General features: G+C 46.2%; 1 non-coding gene across 1 annotated transcript; it reads left to right on the forward strand.

Annotated features, from left to right (window-relative positions):
• Window positions 1-10,308: 10,308 nt before the first annotated feature.
• On the forward strand, window positions 10,309-10,381 carry TRNAT-CGU (transfer RNA threonine (anticodon CGU)). The gene has a single exon. It is a non-coding gene; the product is annotated as a tRNA-Thr (tRNA).
• Window positions 10,382-10,583: the final 202 nt, after the last annotated feature.

The raw sequence follows: 10,583 nt of genomic DNA on the forward strand, positions 1-10,583 counted from the left end.
AACAAAAGGAATAGTTGCACTAGATAGAGGATGAAAAAATCTCGCTGGGGAGAAAATTTGGTGCACGTAGAGTAATTAGTTAATTAATTAATTATAGCCAATTAGGTTAATCAGACGCCAGGTATGTTTTCAAGGTCGCGTCACCAGAAGTTTTCCGGCAGGATTACGTTCGAACGAAGCGAGTAATAACAAAATAAATGTTGCACTAGGTAGAGCATGAAAAAATGTCACTGAGTACAAAACTTGGTGCATGCAGAGTAAATAGTTAAATGATTAGAACCAATTAAGTCAATCAAACTTTGCGTACGTTGTGTCACAAGCGGCAGGTTACTTTCGAACGATTACTGGGAAGCTTAGCGCTAAGCCTCCCAGTAATCATGTCTTACCAACTAGCCCAGAACTCTACTTTGCTCAAGTTCATTACTTTCGAACGAAATGAGTGATAAGAAAACGAATAAATGTACTAGATAGAGGATGAGAAAATCTCTTGGGGCAAGAAATATAGTGTATGCGGAGTAATTAATTTAGTAATTAGAGCTAATTAATACGGCCAGACGTCGAAATAGCCAAAAGGGGTAATGTCGACGCCCAAGGGGAGTCACGTGGTACCTAACATCCATGGGGTGTTACGTTATAGTGTGACGCCACAAACCGGAAGCTTCATCTTCCTTCGTGTCTCTTTCTCCCACAAAGAATCCGAATGCGTGTGCCGCAGTGACCTCCAACGTTTGTTTCTTCCTGCGCACTGAAGGGTGATGGCAATAAAAAGATGAGTACACATCCGTCGAATCCATGATGCTACAGAAACCCCGCCGGGGTGGCGCAGTGGTTACGGCGCTCGACTACTGTTGCCAAGGACGCGGGATCGAATCCCGGCCTCGGCGGCAGCTTTTCGATGGAGGCGAAAAGCAAGGCGCCCGTGTGCTGTGCGATGTCAGTGCACGTTAAAGAACCCCAGGTGGTCGAAATTTCCGGAGTCCTCCACTACGGCGTCTCGCATAGCCTGAGTTGCTTTGGGACGTTAAACCCCATCAACCAACCAACCAACCATGCTACAGAACACATATCCCAGTTGTTCATGAATAGGTTCCTGTCTAAATGGACGTCCAAATTCAAAATACTACTGGCGCGCGACAGTGTCTGGCTGATTTCAACAGCAGTTAATGTACTCCATGGTTTCCAGCGTAGTTAGAGAGACTGTGAGTAAGAGTCTGTAAAACTACCAACTGTCTTTCCAGCATCTTATCCCGAAGGACATATGGAAGGGCAAGCAGGTTTTTATAACTATGCGGCTGCATGGCTACCGCAGCTCATGCACATGATCTGACTCTGATATTGAAGCTATATCTTCACTGGCCTAGTCGAGCGAGCTTCGCCGTGTGCCGCCGAATGACCTCAAAGAGGAGGAGCAATACCACGTGACTCGCGACGGCTGCTCCGATTGTCGCTAGGCAGGTGTGAACGCGTTGACTCCTATATAGATTAAACAAATTTTCCGACGATTACGTTACCTTCTAATGCGAAATTTGGGCGCAGCTCATCAGCTGTTTCACCTTTTCAGCAGATTGAGGCAAAGATTTCGAGCAAGACATGTATGTATACAATTACAGACTTTTTAATTTTTCGCACATATTCCTTCAATAAACACTCCACTAACAGTTCTTGGGTGTCACGAAGGAAGCTTTGTGGTCGGAGAAATGAAGAGAGCAATTATCGTATCGGGATGTTGCTGGAGGCAGCGCGTGGGCCCATAATAACGTTGCGCGGCGAAAAGATAGCAGTGACTGTCTGATGCCGCTGACGCCTCTAGCGAGTCAAGTAAACGTGGCTCAGCGTTTCGGTTTGATGCAGAACCGCTGATAGCGAACCAGCACTTCGGCTACCGGAGTGCGCGTAGCAATCGGAGAACACGCGCGGTCGCGGCCACGGAAGAACAGGGAAGACGTGTGTGTGTGTGTGTGGGGCGGGGGGTGGGGGAGGAAGGAGCGCGTGCTGCCCCATCTGCGGAGCTTGTTACGAGGGACAACACCGACGCGAAACGCAGGAACAGGCGCAAAGGGGATGCGCTCTAAAAAAGGAGACACGCAAGCCGCCGCTTTGCAGTTCGCTTTGCAGGAGCCTACACTTTGGTCAGATGGTGAGCGATGGAAGAAGAGAGCGATTGAGCTGGTCCGTCTATACCGAAGATGTCTTCGCGGGCCATGCGTGGAAAGCGGCAAGCGTAGTCTGACCATCCTGCGGATATCACGCGGCTTGCTAATGGATTAAAGCAGAGACGATACACAGCTAGCGCCAAGCGGCAGGCTGAAACAAGTAATAAACGGGCATAAGCAAAGTGTAACAAAGGTTTCGCTTGCATAACCGGGCATAGCCTAGCTATGCCTCCGTCAGTTTGTTCTTTTCATATATCTGTACCTTGCAGATTTCAAATCATGCCTTTTTTTTTTTGCATCTCGCCGTAACATTGCCACTTTCGACAGGTATTGAAGTTCGTTTTGCATTTCGATAGGTCATTTTCATTCTCTGTGATGCACGTTCGAACTGCCCTTGCCACTACCTCCTTCGAAGGACTGCACCTATCGTCACAATTTCCATCATGTGAGATCAGGTTCTGACAGCTAAGCGGGAAAGGCCACACGGGAGAGCCACTTGCACAAGTTTTTCTTTTGACGACTATCATGTTACGTGCCAGGTTGCAGAGCTCTTATACCGCCGAGTTTAGCAACGAAATCATATGAGAAATGAAGATAAATTTCGCTTCCCCAGTTGAAGAGGAAATAGCCTAATGTGGATCGCCTTTTCCTCATTCGTGGTTGCGTCAGATGCGTGTAGGAAAAATGCGTAACACTCAAGATTTGAGTTATTTTACCAGCAGCTACACATTTCCGTGGTTGTGTTTACTCATTAATTATCTGGAAGCCCGGTTTTTAACCAATGAAAGCCATGAAATAGATTGACGAATGTGGGATTATCGCCACGCCTCCAAACACAGCGGATTTATTATCCATTTGCTTCTACCGAACTGATAACGCGTGATATCCTTAATGCTCCTTTTCCCGTCATATAAGAGCTTGATATGGAAGTTTTCACTCTGAGATGTACAATGTCGTCCACTTCTAGGGAGGACACGAGACCACGTGGCCGCTTTCTTCAGAGAGTCAGTGCGTCCGACCCCCGACTACCCTTCGAAGCAGAGCGGCAGCCCATGCGAAGCACCACCTCCGGGTATGTTTGTATCTGAGCTACTTTGCTGTGACATGCGGCTGCGTCAGGCGCAGCAGTCATTCGAAGAGAGCAATCACCTATTTGTGTGTTCAAACCATGAGGGGACGACTCTGTGCATGTACCTGCATTCAAGGTCAGCATTCAAGGTGAACAACAACGCTGAGGTTGTTGCTGACTTCGGGTTATGTCTAAAGCAACTTAGTAAGTAAACTGACTGCGGTCACTCTAGAGAAGCAAAACTTCGGTTGAATGTTAAGCATATATGACACCATTGATGGCACAGCTCTGTATCCTTAAGCGGCTGCTCCACAGCATTTATATGACGCTAGGAACTTTGCTAACCGTTAGCGTTGTCATTCGAGTCTAGATCAGAGATTGTAATCTGAGTGGAGGCCTCATCCCGTAACAGACCGTTTCCCGAAAGAAAGACAATATCTCCATACGTCCATGTAGCTCCTCTGCCATGTTCAGAGGCGTGGGCAGGACACATTCCCCGGAGTTAAGTTCTAGGCCACTAATACTTTAGCTCTGAGAACAAGGAAGACCTTGCACAAAGAGCATAAATGCAGTAACGCCAGACCCGTCTTGGAAATCCGCGCTGGTGTTTGAACAGTATACCAATAAAGCTGAACTCAAGTGATCGGGTTATAATAGCGTGCCATTTGCCATTCAGCTTTGTGGTAACACCTAGTTTTCAAGGTGGGGACCATATTGCCATGGAACAGCTTTTAACTTTGCATTAATTTTTTTTCGTAATGAGAACTTTCTCAGTTCCGTCATAAGAGAAGGCTTTACATAAACACCTGTCAGGCACGTCATTACCCCCCCCCCCCCCCTAAGAGGTTCAAACCCAAAACTAACAGTTGAAATCGAGCAATCAAAAGCTGCTGTGTGTTTGCTGAGCAGGTGGACAGATTTCTGTCAGGACTTTTCTATGAGGAAAGCATGCTTTAACAGCAAGATAGCTTCGAACACAGTAACCGAGTGACGTCTCAAATTTTCCGTAGGCCGCCACATAGCAGAAATTCCAACGATCATGTAGTTGATAAATCTGCTGAAACATTCATCCAAGCTAACTTCACAGGTAGTATGTGGAAAACTGTTGCGCTAGCTTGGCAATTTTTATGCGCGCAGCCTTCTCTAATAAATGGCTCCAACCTAAATTGTACTCATTTGACTTTACTGTCTCACCCAGATGTATACGGCGCCTTTTTAAGCTTCCTTTTCGGAGAATATCCATAATTTCACTGGGCTGTGGCCGTAGCACGTCCATTGACGAATTTCAAAGAGGCAGCTTACTGCGCATGCGCGGCAAATATACGCAGAAATTTGGATATCTTCTAAGAAAGATTTCCTAAATGTAAGTTTTTTTCCAAAATGTTTAATCTCCCGGAAACGATTAATATTCCGCAAATGCTTCTTCGGCAAAATTCTAGTTTTTCCTGTTAAATTAAAAAAAAAAAAAAAGGGAAACGTCCGCTCGCTTTTAATGACATTCTGAGAATTTTGGGGAGCGCAGTAAGAAATTCAGAAGCGAAATTTGGTACAAGTCGGGCGTTTATTGACCATTTCTATCATTATGTCCATAAAGAGATTTTACAGCATTCTACAGTTGCCTCAAAATTATTTTCCAAAAGGCAGCCCATTGGTTTTTATGGCAGTTTTAACTACTCGCTGCGATAGCAGGAAAAACATTTAGGAGCAAATTTTTGACGTGCATCGATAGCTTAAACCATTGCTGTCAACACGTGCATAGCAGTATCTTTTATCATTGTTTCAAAATTAAAAGCTGTCCAAGAATCCTGGGCTTGGTTTAAAATGCATGCGGGCTCAATCAAGCTGCACAATGTAAAAAGGTTTATGAATGAGTCTGAACTAGTTACCTGGGCAAACTGTTGGTTAACTACAGCTTTTCGAAATCGCTAAAACAACACGAACTTAGAAGAAACAGACAGGGACGAGCGCTACTTCCGACGGTTTATTTCGTAATACCGTCTACAATCGCCTCGATGACAACGGCGGACGTCTGCACGTGAGCGATAACAAATTGTAGCTGCCGGGACTGACAGAAACCAGACGACATGTGCGAGATTACGTCGATACACTGAGGAATGCAAGTTCTTTTTTCGACATAGAAGGTGCGCTAACACCGGTGCTTCCCAGCGATGCTATTTTCTGGGCTTCTATAATCTCTCGGGTGAGTTGATTCCGACTACGCCCAATTATATGGCACTGATTTAACGATGGAGAACAATTACGACACTTACTGCAGTAAATGGCTAGGTTGTTTCAGTAAGAATTCCTAACGTTATTGTTGTGCTGGCGTAGTCGGGCATTGCGACAACAGCCTGTTTGCACAACATACTTTTTGCCACAAGATAGAGGGATGCAATAGACAACGCAATCTACACAGTCCATGTACGCTGTTTGGTGTTTAATGCTACATGCTTGTTCGAATGAAGGGTAGGGCTTCGTCAGCTTGCAAAGCTTGTTTAGCTTATATGAGGGGCGCTTTCTGCGCTATCTTTTTTAAGTTGTGGGAAACACTGTGCACGTAGGGGAGCACAGCAACCTTTTTCTTTTCCCTAGGTTTCGGTGCGTTTTCTTCACGAGCGGGAAGGTTCCTAAAGATGCGTTCAGCTAGCGAGATCTGAAGTGGAACAGGGTAGCCCGCGGCAGATAACCGGTTCACTTGTTGCTGGAAACTACTGGGCATGCGATGGTGGCAAGATTTTGTCAAGACTTTTCGAAAGCAAAGTGCAATGACTCCACGCTTTACCAGCTTAGAGTGGACGGAGCAAAAAGATAAGAGGAGCTTATTGCCACGAGGATCGAAGCTCCATCAAATGTGGTTGTTGGTGAGTGAAAAGTTAATGTGAAGAAAGCGCATTTCCACATCAGATGGTAGTTCATGGGTTAGTTTTAGTGGCCTGAGATTTTTCTGGAAGGCTGCTAAAATCTGGCTAGCTTCGTGCTGAAGCGAGTTTCGGTCATAGTCAATAAGCACCTAAATATCATCCACAAACCTAAAATCTATAAAAACCTTTGAACCCTGCAGGTAACGCTGGAGGGCTCTGTTATGGTAGCTTAAAAACAGATAACTAAGCTCCGGGGCTGTACAGGAAACAATACACACACGTTTCTTTTATAGGAAGGGTTCGTTATTCCACGTATTCCAAAGGTATTTTTCAGAATAAACTGCAAAAGTTCCAAAAAGCCGCCGCATGTTGGAAGTAGAACTCGTCCCTGCCTGTTTCTTCTCTGTTCGTGTTATTTTAGCGTTTTCGAAAAATGTCAAGCCTACACCAACTAGCCCGATCCGCCACCCTTCTGGACTTCGTTTCTAGTTCAACTGGACCCCTTTTCAATGTTTCACGTTCCCCAAGTGTCACAGTGTCCCTCATTGCTGCAGTGACTTGCATAGCACGCTCGCTTGCTTTCTGCATCCGCGAAAAGATTCTTCCGCTAGACGTCATCACTGTGCTCGCAGGCTTTGTTCTTTCTATTGGGCACTCCGGAAGGATATACAAGATTTTGCGGGCGGAATGTCATCGACAAACGCGGATTTACAGAAGTCACCTTGCCATGCAGTCACATGACCCCGCGGATGCGTCAAAATCTGTACGCCTTCTACGGGAACACCAGCTCATAGCCTCTCGTGCCACCGAGACAATTTGTCAGCAGCAACTGAAGGCTCTACGTCGCAGGTCGCTGTTCGAACACAAGCGAAGGGTACCCTGCATAATCCTGAAGGATTGCCTTTGCCAGAAGATATCAAGAACGTCCTGGCCCTTGGCCCCAAGTTCGCCTATGAAACGAAGAAGTCAGGTCATGAGCTTCTGTCCATGGTACGTCGTGTTTCCAAGTTGGCTCCAGACTCGGACGAGGCCAGCCATTGCACTTTGGACAGCATTGAAGTCCTCAACCGCTGTAGACCGAACCCCTCCAAACTTCCCCTGAAACGCGTTGCTGCCTTTTTATTGGAAGAGCCTATGTGTGTTATACCGGCAGATAAGGAAAGCGGTTTTGCTGCCTTCTCCCAGACCAGCTTCAACGCCAAAGCGCTGGAGGCTATCTCTGCAACCTACAATTCCCACGGTGAGATCTCGCTCTGTGGACGGAAGACCGAAGCGAAAAAATTGTGCACTAGGCTTAGTCTAGACAAGCTGACCAAGGACACTCAAAATAATTCAAGGAACAACCTGTAAGTATTTTTCAGTGCGAGAACGCACAAGATTGACGAGCCGTTAAGGATGATTATTTCAGGAAATGAGGTGTGGCAGAAGAGCATGGCCTTGTTTCTGCAAAAAAAAAAAAAAAAAAGCTGAACCTGCTCAGCATTGACGACCCTTTTATAGTTGAAAACTCAGAATAACTGTTAGACTTTGTATCATCCCATCCCGACAAGAGCCTTTCGGCTTTCTCAATCGATGTCAAAGACTCGTATTACTCACTCCCGCATGCCTCGCTGCTTGAATATGTTCAAGACAGCATCGATCACTTCGGTGTCGTCCCCTGCCAGAATCATTCCGGGGTTTCATGCAGCGGCTTTCTGGAACTTTTACAGTTTTATCTGAGAAATACCTTTATAGCGTGGAATAACGAGTCCTTCCTACAAAAATAAGGTGTGTGCATTGGTTCCTGTATATCATTGGTGCTTAGTTGTCTGTTTTTATGCTACCATCACAGAGACCTCCCGCGTTATTTACCTTGAGGGTTTAATGGTTTGCAATAGTTTTAGGTTCGTGGATTATTTTTTAGTGTTTATTGACTGTAACCGGAACTCCCTTCAGCACGAAGCTAGCCAGATTTTAGCAGCCTTCCAGGATTCGAAAGAAACGGATGAAGAAAAAACTTAATCCATCCGTTGTCAAGATTTGTCATTCAGTAAAATTACGAAAATTCTCAGAGGAGTCTTTCGTACTTTCCTCCTTCGTCTACAGATATGGCCCTGTCGGAGAGTTCCAGCACCGGGCTTCGGGGAATTATATCTCCGATGTCACGTTGGGCCCCGGTGCCTCTTCGACCGGTGGAGTCCACGAGAAATTCAGAGTCGCTAATTACGTTTTAACATTTCATGCGAACTGAGTGCATAATTAAAACGATCCCCGCAAGTTCCTGGAGATTCCTGCCCTCTCCTTCCTTGCTCTCGAAAACGGCTCTTCTCATCAAAGTGCCCCGTAGCAGCGCCGAGTGTTTTCCATAGACACGTTTCGGCGATCACGTCTAAACACACACAAAACATTCATCGAGGACCGAAAACGAATTAAAATTAAAATCCAAGCCATCCATTTGCCGACGAACTCAATTAAACTCATTAATTCTCCAGGCTTCCTGCCCCCTCGGGCCGCGCGCCTTATACCCTCGGCAGTTAACGACGCTGCTCGCACGCTCTTTCATCGGGTTCGTTCTCCTCCGTCCGGTGCTTTCGGCTTTTCCGCATAACACACACGCTGCACTCGCCGCTTCCAGGTCCGCCCGCCGTGCGCAGAGGTTCATCCATCGCCGAGCGCAATGAGTCGGCTTTTCAGCATAACGCTCGCCTCACGCTCGAAGTGCCCCCCTCCCTTCCTGCGCCCTTGCCTCGTTGGTCGGCAAATCGCGGACAAGTGAGGCTGAGTACTGCAGCGTAGTTGATGATTAGCCGAAGAAACGAAACGCGCTTTCAACGGGGCCGCGGCGCAACGAGCTTCGGCCGGGCGCCGTCGAATGTTTCGGCTGTATTTGGCCCCGCCGATGCTCTCGCGTGGAGCGCGAGCGCATTAGGAGGTCTCGTTCGTTTATAAGCCGGCTCTTAATGAGGGCACTTTGCGAAATTAGCGAGAGTGCGCCTCTTCGTAAGTCCGCTGTTTCTTCTTCACTCTCATACGGAGGGCGACCATCTACTGCGGCGGCAGCGACGCGTTGATGAAACACTCACGATGGGAAAAGAAGAAAACAGAAATGGAAATTTTATGTCGACCTAATGACACACTTACTTCCGCCGCTGAGAGAGACGAAAGGAAGAGCGCCTGGATGAATAATTAGCAGTGATCGTGTTACCCCGGTGCCTACAAGGCAAAGAGAAACGAGCGGGACCGTTGTCTATGTCCTCGATAGCTGAGCGCGACTAATGAAACCGATGTTTCAGATCAGTGGCTATTTAACGACACTAAGTCAGAATAGAATGCATCTTTGTCCAAAGCTGCTTGTTTTGTCTATCGAAGTAAGCGCCATCAGCTATTGCGCTTTTCTGCCACTTGTTGTGGAGATGGGCTCAGTACGCTTGCGCCCTCTGTTGTACGCTCCGACTTCATGCAGTCAGCTCACGTGTTGTACTGTTGATATGCAGTACGTACGGAATATTCATCATAGGTTTAAAATAGGCGCTGGTGTAAAGCCTGTGCTAACCCATGGTCTTAGAGGTAGCATTGCGCCTTTTTCTCCATAAGAGATACTTAGCTGAATACCTAGCCTGCCAAATTATCCGCGGGATAAAACTGATAACTGGACCGAAGGAGGACTTTCAGAATTCAAGTGGCACCGGTTGTGCAATGCGACCTGGTTTGTAAAGAAGCATTTGAGCGCTTTAACTCAATGGAGAGATTATTCATTTATTTATCAATACTAATTAGTATATATATATATATATATATATATATATATATATATATATACGTTGTTTTTTCTTCTACTTTGTGTCTAATTATCTTTCCCCTAAACAGATTACATTACTAATTTCTGTGGTTATCGAAGTAAACATTAAAAAAAATGACATAAAGATACCATCCCTAACGCTTTCCTTGGCCTCGCCGACTGTTGGCTTCTTTCATTCATGTATTATAACGAGCACCCTCATTTCCCCTTGATTTATCTGCTTGTAGCTTACGGGGGTCTCGGTTCTGGCAGCCTTGAAGCCTTAGGTAGCGTAAGAGGGTTCTAGCACAGCTTTCGCCCTCGCTCTTGATCACGTTCTACGTGACGCTGGCGGTAACAAAGGACGTCCCACGTCCGCCGCTATGGCTGAGGGTGGCGCTGGTGAACACTCTCAAGGTTCGTATACAGACAACATAAATACCCAAAAAAGTAGCAGGGGGGACAGCGGCCGATGTAGCTCAGTTGGTAGAGCACCGGACGCGTTATTCGGAGGTCGTGGGTTCGTATCCCACCATCGGCACGTTGTTTTTTCTTCTACTTTGTGTCTAATTATCTTTCCCCTAAACAGATTACATTACTAATTTCTGTGGTTATCGAAGTAAACATTAAAAAAAATGACATAAAGATACCATCCCTAACGCTTTCCTTGGCCTCGCCGACTGTTGGCTTCTTTCATTCATATATATATATATATATATATATATATATATATATATATATAT

This window comes from Amblyomma maculatum, chromosome 1 (genome assembly GCF_055883805.1).
Source record: "Amblyomma maculatum isolate TAMU_Amacu chromosome 1, ASM5588380v1, whole genome shotgun sequence".
Classification (NCBI taxonomy): Eukaryota; Metazoa; Arthropoda; class Arachnida; order Ixodida; family Ixodidae; genus Amblyomma; species Amblyomma maculatum.